Source organism: Amphiprion ocellaris, chromosome 5 (assembly GCF_022539595.1).
Source record: "Amphiprion ocellaris isolate individual 3 ecotype Okinawa chromosome 5, ASM2253959v1, whole genome shotgun sequence".
Lineage (NCBI taxonomy): Eukaryota > Metazoa > Chordata > Actinopteri > Pomacentridae > Amphiprion > Amphiprion ocellaris.
This window is the reverse complement of record NC_072770.1, coordinates 11,692,932-11,704,770: the sequence shown is the minus strand read 5'-3', so window position 1 is coordinate 11,704,770 and position 11,839 is coordinate 11,692,932.

Below are 11,839 nucleotides of genomic sequence, written 5' to 3'. Positions count from 1 at the left end.
CAATGTGGCCTATTGATGGTTGTACACAGAGAGGAGGGTGTGGACAGAATAACGGAAACACCGATCAATGTGATTATTAGTTGGTAATAAGCAGGAGCGGTGTTTTCCGTCAGGACAGTCTGCAGTTATTCCTGCATAGCTCTTGTGTGCAAATCCATGTTTACACTGGTCCTTTTCTCTCAATAACGTTTTGACTTCAGTAATGTTCGCACTGCTATTCTGTATTAAAGTAAAATTCTACACATTGCATCCTTCAGTTGGGTACATGATCCCTCATGCTATATGTGAACATATCCATGTGTGAAGTCACCATGTCGTATATTTACATGTGCATTCAACATGTCATATGTGAACATATCCAACATTCATCATGTCATATGTGTACATATCGATATTTAAATTAATCATGTCATATATGTACATATCTATATGTAACTTCACCATGTCATACCTTTACTTGTGCTTTCATCATGTCATATGTGATCATACCTATATGTAAATTAATCATGTTATATATGTACATATTGTACTTGTATGTAAATCCATCATGTAATATGTGAACATATCCAACATTAATCATGTCATATGTGTACCTATCTATATGTAAATTCATCATGTCATATGTGTACATATATATTTGTAAATTAATCATGTCATAGCTGCACCTATTGTATCTGTATGCAAATTCATCATTTCATATGTGTACATATCTATGTAAATTAATCACATCATATGTGATCATACCTATATGTAAATTAATCATGTTATATATGTACATACTGTACTTGTATGTAAATTCATCATGTAATATGTGCACATATCCAACATTAATCATGTCATATGTGTACATATCTATACATAACTTCACCATGTCATGTCTTTACTTGTGCATTCCTTATGTCATATGTGACCATATCTATATTTAAAGTTAACCATGTCATATATGTACACACCCATATGTAAATTCACCTTGTCACATGTGCACATATGCAAATTCATCATGCCTTAGTATGTTATCCATCATGCCTTATCTGTATCTAAAATCACCATATTCACCATAAATTCATCATAAATACTCATAAATGTAAATTCATCCTGTCATATCTGTACACACACACACACACACGCACACACACACTGATGTTATTTTATTATTTTTGAAGAAATGTTCTTTTTATTACGTTTTATTGCCATTGTCCAGCCTTGAATACAGCCACCATGCATTTCACTGCCCATACTGTATGAGCATGTGACAAATAAAAACTCTTGAATCTTTATATCCATATGTAAATTCACCATGCCATATGTGCACATGTAAATATGTAAATTTATCATGTCATATATTTACATGTCCATGTATAAGTACACTATGTCATATCTGTACATACCCAGATGGAAATTCCTCCGTTACACCTCGAAATTGCAAATGTGGGGGCAAAGCACCATGACAACACCCTGCTGATCTTCTTCTTCTCTGAGTCATTCAGCAAAGGATCTCAGCATGCAGTCAGCAATGTTCAAGGGCAGCAAGAAAAAATGTTTTAGAAATCAGGATTCATACATGCACTGAGAGCGTACACTATGTTCATCAAGCAAATGTACTCCTCTAAAACCTATTGTGTACAATCAGTTTTAGTCAAACTCATCGAATTTGTTTCCCAAAGCCATTGTTAAAATATCACATTTAACACAACTTCAATGGCAAAAATCACAAGATGCGGCTAAATTTAGCTTTCTGTAACCAGGAATTCCTAGAGGAACTAATTTTCCTTCAATCAGTCCAGGTCATCCACTACAATATGATACAGTTGGATCATGCATCTACATGCTGCTGCCAGAAAATCTCTGTAATCCATTTTACCTGGAAAGGACACGTTGCTATCTCTGTTTTCCAGAGCATCTTATCTAGCAGCTGGATAGCTCAGTAACTAACCCCAGACTTTGGCACAGGAGATTGATGGTTCCAATCCTGGTCAGGGTGCAGTTTTCCAGTGAGGACCCTTAGGTGAGGTCCTTAATGCTGCCCCAACTACCTACCTTGTGTTGTATCTACTCTCAGATGTATGTCGCTTTGGATAAAAGCATCTGCTAAATGAAATTATGATTGTAAAACTATCTACATCAGTGTGGTTTAGGGTTTGATTTAGCTCCTACTGGCAACATTTAAGTTGATTAAACGTTATTTTATTCAATAATAAAACCGAGCAGATCTCATGACTACTTTGGCAGGACTAAGTTTTTCCAATCATGCCTTCAACTTCCTGGTATCTCCAGGATTGTAAACAAAAAATGGATGCAGCCACAGCGACGTCAAACATCAACAGGCCTGTGGGTTTTGTAGTGTTGATTTTTACCATCACCATTTTAGGGTGTTGTTTTGGAGCAAGAAGTGACCATATTTTGACCAGATGGTGGAGCCGGGACCGCTGCTTTTATAATTGGAGTATTTATATGGTGGATTATTAAAGACATATGGTTTCCATCCAGGCTCCAATAAAGGCTGGAATACAGTCAGACAAAGTGGGCAACTGCTCAGGGGCCAGAATAGCACCATTTAATTACAATATGACAGATCCTCCATCCTGCAGCTTGTGGTCTTGTCTTGTAGAGGGGCCTTGTGGCTTTTATTTTAGTTTATATTGAACTCATTTGTTGATTTTACAACACTGAATCAATACATGCTATTATTATAGACATGAACAGCAAGATTTTACATGGTACATGGTGCATTTCTTACAATTTGAAAAAAAACAAGACAATTTTAAGTCATATTTAATAGAATCTGACAGTTTAGTCTGTAAGAATATTAAAAGTTACGTTAAAGCATTATTCAGTCTTTATCTAAACTTGGAATATATTAAAGAATGGAGGCCTCATGTAGAGTTTAACTGATTAAGAAAATAATATATGAAGGAACATACATAGGAAATGTGGATAACAAAAATAATTTCAGAATTTTTGTGTCGTTCATAATATTTTATTATCTTATAATAGAATAATTCACTGATGATAATAATAACAACAACAACAACAACAACAACAACAATAATAATAATAATAATAATAATAATAATAATAATAATAATAATAATAATAATAATAATAATAATAATAATAATAATAATAATAATAATAAACAAATAAATAACAACCCAAACTATGGAACATTCATCAAAGCCAGACTAAAGAGATGGGTTTCAAGCCTGCCTTTGAAGGTGTCAATGTTTCTAACTCCTTTCAAACACCTCAAAGAAGAACAGCTGGAAGCAAATTAAGAATTAGAACCCTGAAATGCCCTGAAGACAGAAATGAATCCAGCTTTAGTTCTGCAGGTTATTCCAGGTTGCAGGTGACCACTGAGCAGAGCTGGATTTTTCTAAGCTCAGTAAGAACAGCCAACACCTGCAGTGTAATCCGATGATTTGAGTCTTTATGCTAAGAACCCTCATTTAAAGATGAAGTCATGTAAGGGGATCCTAGTGGAGAGAACAATGGTAGAAATCCCACAGACTGAATTTGCACCACCCAGGATATTCTTCTTTGATTGGAAAAGCTGAAGAAACTCACTGAAGTTGGTTGGATAGTGGATAGTTGGATGCGACAGGCAGATTAGACATTTGATACACAGGAGTAGCTTAATGTGCTTTACATAGAAATAAAAAAAAAAATCCTAAGAATTAAAAAGCAGCAGACATTTACTCATACAATTTAAAATGAAATAAAACCTAATTATGAATACAATGAAAACAAAGTACTGGAAAATATGAATGCAGCACAAAAGAATAATTTGCATTACAATTATTAACAGAAAAACAGTGCAGATAAAAGATTAAAAGCAACTGTCATTTTGCACTACTGTGTTCATATATTCTTTTCCAGATGTGTAAATATCTGTATAGATATTTACTATTATTATTATTATCATCATCATGACTATTATTATTTTATTATTATTGTTGCTGTTGTTACTATTATTATTATTATTGTCATTCTTATTGTTATTATTTTATTTTATTTATTTTTCTCTTTTTCTTTCTAAAGCTATTATATTATTCCCTATTGTCCCAAGGGTGACACCAACAGCCAAAATGTTGTGTACATACTTGGCCATTAAAGCTGATTCTGATTCTGATATTCATTATTTTAGTACAGATTCAGATTGAGAAAATTTTATTTGTCCCCAGGGGGCAATTAAGAAGGCACGTAGAGTAGGCAGCGCAACAATGATGTACTAAAGAAATAGGGATAAATATATATACAAATGTAGAGCAAGTAATATAAGAATAAAAATAAAATGAAGGAAAAGAAAAAAAAGACAAAAAATGCAACATTTTCTAAATGTCATTCTCTCATTCATTTGACATCCATAAATATCTTCACATGTTCTGTTCTCTTGTGTATTCTCCCATATTTACAGTATCAACTTCTTAAAGTAAAGAAGTGTTTCATAAAAAGATGCATTTCATGGTGTTCTGCTGCTCGTCTGTTGTACTAAGGAGCCCTCTGGTGGTCCAGCAGAGACACAAACATTCTGTCTCCAAACAGTGAATCTTTACTAGAGGAGCACAAAGACAGGAATGTTACAGCTACCTGGAAATACATGAACTCCTTTCATTTCATGTCGCACTCATTACTTTTAAACCCACCAAACTGAGGGTGTAAATGAGGAAATGTCTGCTGCTTTTGAAGTTTATTCTTCTTCTCATTCAAATTTGTATTGTGTGTATTTTTTTTCCTTTTGGCACCCACTGCAGTATTATGTGGTCTGCTTTCACATTCATCATAACTTACTTGCAATTCAGAAAAGGAATGATTTCACATTCTAACAGTCTGTCTCCGGTCACTGATTAAACCCCTAAAAACCCATCTCTGTGCAGCAAAATTACACATTTAGAAGTGTTTTGCATATTAATACCTCCTTCCTGCTTTATTTTTATCATCCAGAACTATACTTTAAAACACCATTAATGCTAGCAAAGTGAAATATTCAATTTTTTAAACTACAAACAAAATCTTTGCTGTTCATAAATGAGGCAAATGTTTTTCAGATGTGCTTATTTCTGTGTACATACTTGCATGCAACATCCTCCACTTAGATTTAATATTTTTCTTTATAATATCTACATATATTAATTCAAACAGACAAAAAATAAAATAAAATGAAAAAATCCATTCATCTTATACTCACACTTCATATCACGAACACTGAAATACACTGCCCAGCCAAAAAAAAGTCACACAATAACATTTTGTTGTGATGGTCTTCAGCTTTGAGTTTGGCACTCATTCACTGTGGCATCGTTTCGATCAGCTTCTACAATGTCACAGCATTTATTTCTGTCCAGAGTTTCATTAATTTTTCACCAATATCTTGTATTGATGATGGGAGAGTCGGACCGCTGTGCAAAGTCTTCTCCAGCACATCCCGAAGATTCTCAATGGGGCTGAGGTCTGGACTCTGTGGAGGACAATCCATGTGTGAAAATGACGTCTCATACTCCCTGATGCACTCATTCACAATGTGAGCCCCATGAATCCTGGCATCATCATCTTGGAACATGTCCATGCCATCAGGGAAGAAAAACTCCACTAATGGAAAGACCTGGTCATTCAGTATATTCAGGTAGTCAGCTGACCTCAGTGCATCACTTCATCTGTCTCTCTTCTTACCCTGATGCCCCCATCACTTTGGAACAGGGTAAATCTGGACTCATCAGACCACTGCATCATGCAATTATCATTTTGCACTACTGTGTTTATATATTCCTTTCTAGCTTGTATATATCTGTATATATTGTTATGTTTATTTTTATTAATATATTTTTTCTCTCTGTTCTTCTATAGTTTCTTTACTTTTATTATTCTCTTTCCTTATTTCTCAGGTGACACAAACAGCCAAAACTAAATTCCTTGTATGTGTACATACTTGGCCATTAAAGCTGATTCTGATGATCGACCACATTTGTTCCTCGAAGATGATGGTTCATCACTATCCTTCCAGGTTTTAATAATGCGTTGGACGGTTCTTAACCTGATTTTAAGTAGTTTCAGAAATCTCCTTAGTTGTTTTCTTTGCTTGATGCAGGCCAACAATTTGACCTTTCTGAGACAAACTAACATCCTTTCAATGACCACAGGATCTGTCTTCCAACAAGTTTGTGTAAGAAATGAGAAGCTCCTCACTGCATCAGCTGGGGTTAAATAAGTTGTTGCTGCTGAATCACATTCATCACTGCAGGAATTATCCAGTGGAAGGCTCTTACCTATTTGCTTTGTTAAATCCACATGGCAACTTTTTTTTTTTTTGGCCAGGCAGTGTAGTTGTCTTCTTCTTGTGAGTTTTAAGGATTCAGTTTCTGTTTATTTCGAGATCCATGGTGTTAATAGTTCTTTGTTTGTACATTTGCTTTTTTTTTTTTAAAGCACTTTTGATGAGTAGTAATGTCTGTTTTCATTTGTTTCAACAGGAAAGAACTCAGGCTTCCTTCATTTAATGCACTGGAATTACTGTTTCCTCTGCTGTATATAACTACCATTTCCGGTTACTGTAGAAAAACACTAAAATGACCTAAAAAGGTGCACTATGGGTATCTGCATTTTTCTTTTTCCTTTCTTTTTTTTTAAAAATATCAGAACAAAAACTGCAATTTAGCAGATTCCAATAACTATGAAAAGCAGCATTTATATATTGAGTGAATTTATGTCTGTATTTATTCTACATTGTGAAATAAACAGTTATATATTCAAATGCTCTACAGTCTGTGATGGGACATTTTTGTGCAGTTTTAGAATGCTCTTGTATTTTTTGTCTTTAGTGTAGCTCCAGCTGCTTTCATCCACTTTTATTTAATCATTTCCACACTTATTCCCAGTGATAGCTCACTGAGTTGAGGCTTGTTGTTGCGTGGCTGAGCGTAACGTCAGATCTAAATTGTAATTTTGAATTATGCTATTTGGGTTGACTTTAATTAAAATAGAACAAACTACGCTTAATAAACTAAATTCCAAATGGCAGAGCAGAATATTTTCTCAAGGACTTCACAAATGTCTTTCAGCTGCAACACTGTATCGTCGCACTCACACTAGATAAGATAATCTGACCGATACATTATGATATTGAAAAGTCAATATTGTGCAGAGATGTTGACATATTCTGGTGCTCGATGTGGAACAATAGCAGGACAGGGTGTGGACAGATTTGAAACTGATAATTCAGCCACTGACCTACATCATGAGCAAGTACAGCTCCAGACGACTGGGACGCACCGACAGGAAGTTGAGTGATTTTAAAGGTTATTTCTAATCACTGGGTTATTAGCTCACATGCTGGCTGTAACTGATCCTCCATAGCAGCCAAGCAGAGCATATGGATGAGAAGACTGCAGCATAATGCACCACATAAGGAGTGTCAAGACTCCAGTGTGGTTTCTTAGCAACAGTGCACGGCGGGGAATCACTCCCAATCACTCCCTATACAAAAATATAAAAAAACAAAACTTCTCTGATACAGCTTGCAGCATGTTCTGCATTCTGTTTGAGTTTACTCACAATGAATGTGAGATGAAAGTACAGAATTCATACACATTTCATTACTTATTACTCTAAGCAGATGCTACAGCTGACATGTGTTTTAAACTAGCAGCACAGTCCTTACAAGGCTGCGAGTCACGAAGACCAAACAGGCCCCTGAATCTCTGTAAACCCTTAAAGAATACACAATGTCCTCCCACATACAATCACTCTGGATGTGCAGCTATTCCAGCATCAGTGCATGAAGGTTACACGTTTCAGCCTGATGACGTTCTTGACAGAGACACGGTCGGTGGTGGAGGTTGGCAAAGTAGTGGATGACCTTTTGTCGCGCAGAGAAAAGCCAGTGAGCTGAAGCAGCAGGCGGAGGCCAGGCAGCCTTCACGCTGCTGGCCAGCTGCACTACAGAGCCCCACAACGCCGGCAGCAAAGGAAAAGAACATTTGAAAATGCGTGATCAGGATCGTCCAAGAAGAATTTTTTTAAATTGAATGTTATTGAATGTGCCTTTCCGTATTTTTGTGTCCTTGCATTGTGCATATAAATTAATCCATAGGTTTTAAACAGTGCAGGTTTAGAACAAACGTTAGGTGCTGTATCTGGTCCAGATTTGGAATGATGATAAGGTTGTAAATGCTCACAGGGTCTAAGAATCAGACTAATTTCTGGCTAGGTTTTCTGCGGTTCAGAAGAGGAAGAATCTGGGGTGTCAATGAAATCCCAGTGTGAGGGAAAACCTCCTTAAACAGTGTTCATTTTTGACGGTTTGGCCAATATTTGTGCAATACTTCTGTCACTGAAATAGGAAATGCTCTTTTAAGATGTATTTTACGTTGGATTTTTTTTTTTTTTTGCACAAAGCCACTTTTTAATGTTGAATACAATCTTCTTAATTTTTCCCCTCATAGTTATTGACAGAGGGCTCATTGGTGAGTTTCTGTTCCTACCCAGCGATCCATCTGTGGATGAACATCAGGTTATGTACAGTAAAAGTTTGTTTCTCACATGATCCTGGTCATGTTTTACTGGTTTGATAATCAGACTGAATGTTTTCGTCTTGGGAGTTTATCTTGTGACAATCAACATTGGTTTATCTGTCTGTCTGTCTGTTAGCAACATTACTCAAGAAAGGACTAACAGATTTGGATGAAATTTTCAGGGAACGTCAGAAATGACACAAGAACCAAGTGATTAGATTTTGGCAGTGATGCGGATTATAGTCAGGATCCACGGATTTGGTAAAGATTTCTGTATCATTGCGAGATAGCGGCATGGTGTCACTGTAACCATGACAACAAGTGAACGCTACATCAGCTGCCTGCTGACGATCACATGATTTCGATCCTACTACAAATCAACAGCTGTGGTTTTATCGGGACTTATCCGTCGGAAATGATACAAGGAACAAGTGATTAAATTCGGTATCCGTACATAACATACTCATGCAGAACACACACCTGTGTTCAGCGCAAGGTAATTTTGATTGTAGGTACATCTATGTTGCCATGATTTCTGATTGTCAGTAACTAATAAACAAATGCTGCATTTCTACAAAAAAAATTCTGCATTTCTGACAATGCCATATGGGGGAATGAACATCCTTGGCGGAGTACTGTGCTCTCGGAGTATTTTTCTTGTTTGATTTTGCTCGAATAAGTCAGATTTCTCTAGTAGGTGCTATAGAAGTTGCTAGGAGCAAAGAAATTCAACACATTGTATGGTGATGAAGACATTTGTTGTGTTATGAAGACAAGTTTTTGCTGTAGACTAGTTTATGGTACGTTCAGACAGAACACCGTCCCATGTTTTTATGCTCATTTTCCATTCCTTCATCAAAAAGCTGGAGTAGAAAAGCTGAAAATGTGCACAAAATCGCAAAAATGTTATAAAAAATCTTTCATGCTCAACTGTTGTGGAAAAGTTGACCTATAAGTGCAATAGAAGCACACCTAGTAAGTGAATGATGGTGTACATAAAACATGTGACTTCTACATTCATAGAAGCTTGCATTCCACAAGAGATAAGAAAAATACGACCATGAAAACAACAAACCTGTGTGTAGCACAACTGATACATCCATTCTTTTAAACTGGGTCGTTTTTAAATTATACTACTTCGTTGTTCCATCTTTTTCTGCCTTGGTTGATTGGCAACCCCCCTGGAACAAACCAACTATATATTTGTACAAAGATAGTGGATGGAAACAGGCATTCATTTGTATTTTCTTTTGCCAGGTTTCTCTCAATTAGTTTAAAATTTACACATACATTGGAATGAAAACCTCGCTCAGGTACTGACAGACTGTGAATAAAAGAGACCGTTTCTACGCCTCACTATGCACAGTGATACAGTAGCGACTAGTGTCAGTCATAAGGTTTCCCTACCCTTAAGCAAATCCTGATTTATTATTTATTGTCCTCTAAATGCGGCTGTAATTTTCTAAATTAACCTTACACTGTAAAAAACAAAACAAAAACAAAACCTTAAACTAGCAATTAAGACCATGAATTCTTTAGGAAAAGGTTTACTGAGGTTACAAATTAAGTAAGAAATAAAGTAATTTTCTGATAGACTTCTATACAATCAGACTTATTTTTGCAGCCAGAGGAGTCGCCCCCTGCTGGCTGGTAGAAAGAATGCAGGTTTAAAGCAGTCTAAGCTCACTAAACTAAAACTACTACTAAAACTGGTATAATGACATCATTTCTGAGGTCTGGAACCTGTTCAAATATTCCTGGTTTTCATGTGTTAAAAACTAATGGAGATATTGTGAAAGGCATCAGTTGACAAATGTTTAAATTATAAATTGTGCATATAAGAACCCAGGTTTCATTATGGCTCCTCAAATCCTCAAACAGGTTTTCAGCTGCAGCTAAGTACTCCAAGCTGCACCACCACTTCATCACCCACGCCTTGTTTCTGTGAGAGTTATTGAGCAGAGGCTATTGACACACTCTTTGACACAGTGGACAGAAACCTTCAGGCATTTAACAGGCTTCTTGCTCCGTCTATGTTGGTAGGCAACAGCTACACCGCTAACAGAGTTCACAGATGGTAGCTGTCTTCACTGTTCTACCAGCCAAGAGAGTCTGAAGACTTCCAAAATGCACAAAAGATGTTTCCCAGCACAAAATGCTTGGGTGAAATTTTCAACTTGCTAAGGAGTGAAAGAGCTGCTGGCTTATACTGAGGAACTCCAGTCATGACTCTGAGGGACTGTGGGAGTAAAGTTAGATACTTCCTGAACTATCATGACCAGAGATGTATAAACAGCAGTGAAGGGATCAATAAATGCAAATCCCTTCTGCCAGAACATGAATGCACTGTGTATAACATGGAATTAGATCAGTGAAATAACTGTAAAGTACAGATTCTGAGATTAGTGATTGGCTTAAACAGGGTAAACAGCCTGATCGCCTCCAAAGTTAAAAAACTGTCTTGATCAGCACCTAGAAAGTCTCTTTTGTTAAATCTGTATATTGTAAGAAATTTGTTCATGGACAGACACTGAACAAATTGTTGTTCATGAAACAGCCATGAGGAGGTGCTGAAGTCTAGTTCCCTCTCAAACTACAATATGCTGAAAGGTTAGTGTGGAATTTCTGCCCAATGATCCTGAAAAATGCTGCCTGCTCCATCTTAAAAGTGCGATGGATGAGAGTCCTCCTCTGGTTCCTTCCTCCTCCGGGTTACAGGCTGTGGGGAGGAGGCAGGTGAGGAACTGGAAGGTAAACCGGATGGAGACAGCTTCCTACTGCTCCAGATGTGTTGCTATGGACACCTGGCTTCATATCGTAGCAGGAAGCAAGAACCTGACCGCAGAGTTAAAGACAGTGAAAGAGCATAGAGGCCTATTCATGTCGCCACAGTTCTTACTTTGAAGACACAATGAAATAAAAACTATGTTTTTTTTAAAAAAAAATTCTGCCAAATTCCTATAAAATGTGCAAACATTGTTAATGACACTTTTGTACTAGGTATCCTATACCATCCCCACTCTCTCCCAACCGGTTGAGGCAGATGGCTGCCTTCCCTGAGCCTGGTTCTGTCGGAGCTTTTCCCCCCCATCTCAGCTTTTTTTTTCATTCCTTCCTACTGTCGCTCATAGGGAATCCAAAGGCGTCTTTGGACTCTTAGGTTTCCTGTTGTCTGTTTATAATTCGTAAGGTCTGTATCTTACTATGCTAAGTGCTGTGAGATGACACATGTTGTGAATCTGTGCTATCTAAGTAAAATTTAATTGAAAAAAATGGAATTGAATAGGTAGAGAACAAGAGTGTTAAATGTGTGAGGTGAAAGATTCTGAGTT